Source organism: Lontra canadensis, unplaced genomic scaffold (assembly GCF_010015895.1).
Source record: "Lontra canadensis isolate GAN:19392208 unplaced genomic scaffold, GSC_riverotter_1.0 scaffold68, whole genome shotgun sequence".
Lineage (NCBI taxonomy): Eukaryota > Metazoa > Chordata > Mammalia > Carnivora > Mustelidae > Lontra > Lontra canadensis.
The window spans coordinates 5,458,501-5,464,832 of NW_022631062.1; the positions used below are offsets into that span (position 1 = coordinate 5,458,501).

The following is a 6,332-nucleotide window of genomic DNA, read 5'->3' on the forward strand; positions in this document are numbered from 1 at the left end:
AGTGTCATCTTAATGTCTTTCCTGTGCCATACTCAGCATGCCGGGCCCGCACTCATCGCCTCTTCTCTAGGAATGACAAGTTGGAAACTTTTTATAAAATCGGGGAGAGCCAACTGCCACCCGGAAGCCGCCGCCGGGGACCTTCGCAGGGCTCTCCCCTCGCCCCCACCCCTCCCCCTCCCATCCGGAGTCCCGCCCCTCCCCTTCCAGGTTACACCAGGGACTGGGGCGGCGCGTCGGGAGAGAAAAACAGCCAGAAGTCGGGTCGAGCCCCATGTGACCCTGCCAACCAGAAACGGCAGCCGGAGCAGCAGGCGGTGGGATTCTGTGTCTTTGGGGTTCTGCTGCACAACATCCCCGACTAGGGGGGAGTACGAGAAACCCGCCTCCACCTCCAACTTTGTGGAATTTCCAGCGCACTTGGCTCGGGGAAGGCCAGGCCGTGCAGCGAGCCGGGGCCGAGGCCTGACCGCGCACTCGGGCGGCGCACGTGAAGCCCAGGCCCTACCACCCAAGCGGGCGGGCCTCTAGCGACCCCAAACTGTCATACACCAGGCGGGCACCCACACCCGAAGACGCACCCCACGCCGCTCCCGGCATCGCCTCCCCCCCCGCAGGGACGGTGCCCCTGGGGAGCACAGCCCACGACACCGACGTGGGGGCACCCGTCCCCCGCGCCCCAGGAGCAACAGGTCTGCACCCTGTCCAGGCCGCGCTCGGCAGACCCCGGCTCGCCAGGGGCGCCCCCCCACCCCCGCCACACACAGACACGGATGTTGCCCTCAGCCGGGTCCCCTCGCTCCGGCCCGGAGCCCCGGACTTCCTTGACAGTTTCCGCGTCTCGGAAACGGAGCAGCCGCCGGGCCGCGCCGCCTCGCCCGCCCCTCACTCCGCCGCGCGCCGCCGCGCTGCCACCCGGTCCCGGGCGCGCTGGCCGGCGCCCGGGGATGAATGGGCGCCCCTCCCCCACGGGGGGATCCCGCGGCGGCGCAGGTCCGCCCCGCGGGCCCCAGAACCCGCAGACAAAGGGACCCCGGGGGCCGGGCCGGGCGCTCCCCCAAACTTACCGGCCGCCGCCCCCTCCCCACACCGTTCCCCCGCCCCCGCCCCCGCCCCCGGCGCGCCGGCACTTCGGGGAGCGGCCGCAGCGGGGTATTGTTCAGCCTGCAGGGAGCGCGCCGCACCCCAGCCCGAAGCCCGGGCGCACTTGGGGACCCGTCCCTCCAGAGCCCCGGCGGCGGGCGCAGCGCGCGGGCGCCCCGCGCCGCCTGCCCGCCGCCCCCCACCCCCGCCGGAGAAGTTTGCGCCCCCCGCCCCGCGCCCGGCCGCCGGAGCCCCGCGCACTCACCTCGCCGCCGGCAGCGCAACTTGTGGCGGCGCCGCCGCGCTCCGAGCCTCCCTGCCGCCGGCCGTCGCCGAGCCCGGGCCGTGCCGCGGCCGAGGAGGGCCCGGCGCCCCGGAGCAGCCGCACGCCGCCCCCGGGCCGCCCCCGCCCCGCCGCCGCCGCGAGTCCCCGAGAGGCGCGGGCGCTGGAAAGTTTCGGGTGCCGAATGGCGGCCGAGGGCGCTGCGGCGGCGGCGGGGCGGGGGCGCTGGCGGCTCCTCGCTCCCGAGAGCGGAGAGTGGGGGGGGCTGGGGCGGGAGCGGCGGCGGCGGCGGGAGAGGGCGGGACGGCGGGAGGGACCGGCACGGGCAGTGACCTCCGGGTGGGGGGTGGGGGGGAAGCGGCCGCCAGCGCGCCGACCCCGGCCGGGAGGACTTCCAGGGGGGCCGCCGCCGCCCGGGCCGGCCCCTCCCCAATGGCCGGGGTGGTGTTGGGGGGGGGAAGCGCTCCCCAACCCCCAACCCGTCCCCTCCCCCACGGCCGGGGGAGGGGAACCCGAGTCCACTTGGCCCCGCCCCTGCGCCCTGGGGGGGGGTCGCGTCCTAATCCTGCCCCTCCCCCACGGCCGGGGGAGGGGACGCTAGGCCTGCCCCTCCCCCCACGGCGAAGGAAGGGATGAAAATCCGCACCCCGCACGGCTTCTGGGGAGGCCCCGAGTCCCAATCCAGCCCCTACCCTACCCCACGGTGGGGGAACCCGCGACCCTACTCAGCCCTTCACCCCGCGCTGTCCCCTGGCCCCCACCCTAGCGTGGGTGAGGGGAACTCGGACCTCTCCCTTTCCCCGTGGCCTCCAAGGGGGATGAAGTGAACACGGGCCTACCCCCACGCAGTACCATTTCCAAATCCTGCCTTTCCCCCCACTGCCAAGAAGGGACAGGAACCCGGGCTACCACCCCCGCGGTTTCCAGGGGGGGAGGGGAACCCGAACCACAGCTACCGTGTTACCCTCCCCCACCTCAAAAAAGAAGCTCCTCGGCGGCCCTAACAACCCCCAACCCTCTGCAAGCTGCCCGAGGGTGCATCTGTCTCAAAATGGGCGGCTTAGAGGACACCCCAAAGGCCTCTTCCCCCTCCCAAAAAAGTGGGGACTCAGGCGGAGCCTCGACCTTTGCAAAACACCTCCCGGAAAGAGCCAGAAATGCTTGCGGAGAAAAACTCGGGCACACATTAGTGGAGGCCAGGAGCTCCTTAGAGGAGGGGGCTGGGCCTCTGGAGTTGGGGGTACCTGGGCCCTCGGGCCTCCCCCCGCCAGACCCCCACCCCACCCACAGGCTTTGCAAAGGGTTTTATGTTGCAATGGCTCATTTGGCTCGGCCCTGGCGCACCAAAGTCCCCGGAGCTTCGTCCACCCCCCAGTTTGGAGACCCCTGCCCACCACTCGCAGTCTTAATTCAATTAAACAGACACCGCGCCCACCACCCTGCACTTCAGCGTCTGCTTTGTCGAATATTTTAAGATAACTTTGCCCCTCCCTTTGGTGTATAATGAGCTTTGCGCGCAGAGCCCAGTACAGTCAGCATTTTAAACTGTAACCTCACTTGCTCCTTCCTGGGACACTAGACCATTTGTTGTTCAGGTTGTTGGGGGGGAGGGAGGGGCCCGAGGTGAGTTTTTAAGGGGCTGGTCCTCCCTCATAAAGGCGGACCTAAAAATATTGCAGTAAAACGTCAATGATGTAAAAACGACTGTTGCTACACCATTATTAGAGCGCATCAATAAAAAATACACACTTACACTGTCTCCATAATTGTGAATCAGCAGAATAGATTGTGTCTTAATATGTATCAGTTGCCATTCAAGGGTCCCCAAAAGGACGTGGGGGGGCCTTCCCTTGAGCCTGCCCTTCGTTGCTCCCCGGCTCCCTGGGCTTGTGCGGACTGATGCTGAGGTATTACATGCGATCGAAAAACCGAGGGTGCAATTGAGAGCCCGAGAGAGCTCATGATGCAACCCTGCCCCGGTTACACGTGCTTCCCCTCCCCCACCGCCTGCTGGTGGGAGCGCTGCGTTTTTTCCGCCTGCAGGGTCACATTGTGGTTGATTGATTCTCCTTTCGCCTTGCTCAGTCATTCAGATTTGGAAAGTAAATAACAAGTTGACATCATTACAGCTCTCGGCTTTACGGGGACGCGGCCCTCGGCTACCGCACACTCTCGAGTAGCCGCGCAGCCGAACGGGCCCTCTGGCTTGCCAGCCCTGCCTGTCGTTAGCTGCTTGGAAACGCCTAGCTGAACTTGCGGAAAAGGCCTCTTTGTATGTTTTGATTACTTGGCAGGTGCCAGTCATTTAAAGTATAGGAAAGTGGTGGAAATCCTCACTCCAAACTAGGACGGCTGTGACCAATTTTTACAGCTGGTCTTCGGTAACTAACATTGCAAGTGAGCTCAGAATCCATCCTGTCTCTTTGGTAACGTCCCTACAATCCCAAAGGTCTTCTTGCAAGTCTGGAACAGAGCTTATCCTAGGAACCTTAAGGGACTTTGTAAGACCCCAGACAGGAAAATAGACCGCCTACGTGTTTATCGTGATATCGCTGAAATTCATCTTTCTGAAATGCTAGGTGGCTGGTAGGTAGGGGGTAAATGAGACTGTTTTATCGCATGTGTTTTGCAGATTTCTCAAACGTGTGTCCGATAAGGTGGGAGAAAACAGGAAATAAAGCAGAGCAGGAAAGGAGCACCGTGAAAGGAATAAAGGTTAATATGGGGAGTGAGCAGCAATGATTTCCACTCCTATCCAAGGCACAAGCTCTATATGCCAAACAATTATTTTTTGGTTGCTGACTGGAGGGACTTGACAAGAGTCTGCTTGCAGCGAATGCTATCAGTATTTCCCCCTAAACAGTAGCCAAAATTTTAATTAAAAGGCAGAAGGAGCCCACGCAAATATACTCAACTAATTTGAGGAAAGGAGCAAAGGCATTTTAATGCCTTTTAACAAATGGTTCTCGAAAAATTGGACCTCCATGTGCAAAAAATAAGAATCTAGCTATAGACCTTATGCTTTTCATAAAAACTGACTCAAAATGAATCATAGGTCTAAAGGTAAAAGGCAAAACTATAAAACTTCTAGAAAGTAACACAGGAGAAAATCTAAATGACCTCAGGTTTAGCAGTGAGTTTTTAGATAGAACACCCAAAGCATGATCCATTAAAGAAAAAAAAACGGTTAAGTTGAACTTCATCAAAATTAAAAACACCTGATCTGCAAAAGACACCATTAGGAGAATGAAAAGACAAGCCACAGACTGGGAGAAAATATTTGCAAAATCCATATCTGATAAAGGATTGTATCCAAAATATACAAAGAACTTTTAAAACTCAATAAGAAAACAACCACATTTAATAATGGGCAAAAGATCTAGAAATAGCTCATCAAAGAGATATACAAACGGCAAAGAAGCATATGAAAATACGCTGAACATCATCTATCACTAGGAAATTGCACATTAGAACAAAATACACGGAGCACCTGGCTGGCTCACTGGGAGGAGTACATGACTCTTGATCTCAGGGTTGTGAGTTCGAGCCCCCACACTGGGCGTGGAGATTACTTAAATAAATAACCTGTAAAAAATAAATAAAACAAAACACCATCTCACACCTATTAAAATGGCTCCTCTCCCCGCCACCCCAGCCCCCACCAAATGCTACCAGGATACCCAGCAACAGGAACTTTCATACCTAGCCCATGGAATACAATATCGTATGGCCACTTCGGAAGACAGCATTTTCCAAATGCTAGACCTATTCTTACCATATAACCCAGCAATTGTGCTCCTAGGTATTTACCCAACTAAGCTGAAAACATGTCTACACAAAACCCACACGGTAATGTTTATCGCAGCTTAACGCATAATGGCCAAGTACAGAAAGCCGGCAAGATGTGCCCTTCAGTAGGTGAATGGAGAAAGTGTGGCCCATCCATACGACAGAATATCATTGAGCCCTAAAAAGAAATGAGCTATCAAGCCCTGAAAAGACAGGGAGGAGCTTTAAATGCATATCACTAAGGGAAAGAAGCTAATCTGAAAAGCCTATCTGCTACATGCTTCCAACCCTGTGTTACTCTAGAAAGGGCCCAAATAAAGAGTTCAGTGGAAGCCATGAGTTGTGGAGATGGGAGACAAGTGATGGACAGAGGAAGCACAGGGCATTTTCAGGGCAATGAAATTATTCCAAATGGTCCTGTAACAGCGGATGCAGACCTCTTTTCGTTGTCCAAACACTTAGAACTGCACGCACAGCAGTGAACTCTAACCTAAACTCTGGATTTTATCGATATTGATTCATTAATTGTAACAAATGCACCACACTTAGGAAAGATGTTAGCACTGGAAACTGTATGTGAAATGCAGATAATTCTGTACTATATGCTAAATTGTTTTCTAGATTTAAAACTGTTCTTTAAAAAAAAAAAAGTCCATTCTTTTGGGGAAAAAAAAGGAGTAGGAAGACGTATCAAACTTCTCATGAGATTTACTGTCCGGTTTTCATTGATTCCACTATCTAATTTCCCCTGGGCTCATCTGACCTTCAAAGATTCCAAACACGAAGGCCAATATTTGTTTCCATGAGTGGCCCACTCAGAGAGCCCTGCGATTCCCCGGACTGACCGGCTGGGTGTGGGCAAGGATCCTTCCTTGACGTTCCCAGAGCACGTCTCAGCTTTCAGTGAGCGCCCACCGGGATCTTTCCTTATGAACCGAGGAGGAGGCCTGTGTGTCTTCCCACTTCACTCTGTGGACCTCAAGCCTTTCTTTGCTCCGGGGCTTTGCCTCCAGTTTTCCTTAGAGAGACTGGAAACAGACTGTGCAAGGAGCTGGAGGTAGCAGGCGGTCGCCCACGCGATGTTACTCAGAAAAGTAAACACGATAGGACAAAGAGGTCCATCACGTGCCTTGGATGTGAGGACAGCCCCCTCTGTTCTCCTCGACCTGGATTGGCA

General features: G+C 56.8%; 1 protein-coding gene across 2 annotated transcripts in view; it reads right to left on the reverse strand.

The window, feature by feature from the left end:
• TBL1X (transducin beta like 1 X-linked) overlaps positions 1 to 3,264 on the reverse strand; it is a 202,228-nt gene extending 198,964 nt beyond the window's left edge. The window contains exon 1 of one of the 2 annotated variants that reach the window (XM_032880225.1): positions 3,120 to 3,264. The gene's annotated coding sequence lies outside the window, so the exon portion shown is untranslated. Of the gene's footprint in view, positions 1 to 1,348; positions 1,588 to 3,119 lie in introns of those variants that run through there. The other variant, XM_032880224.1, reaches the window with a different exon arrangement.
• Positions 3,265 to 6,332: the final 3,068 nt, after the last annotated feature.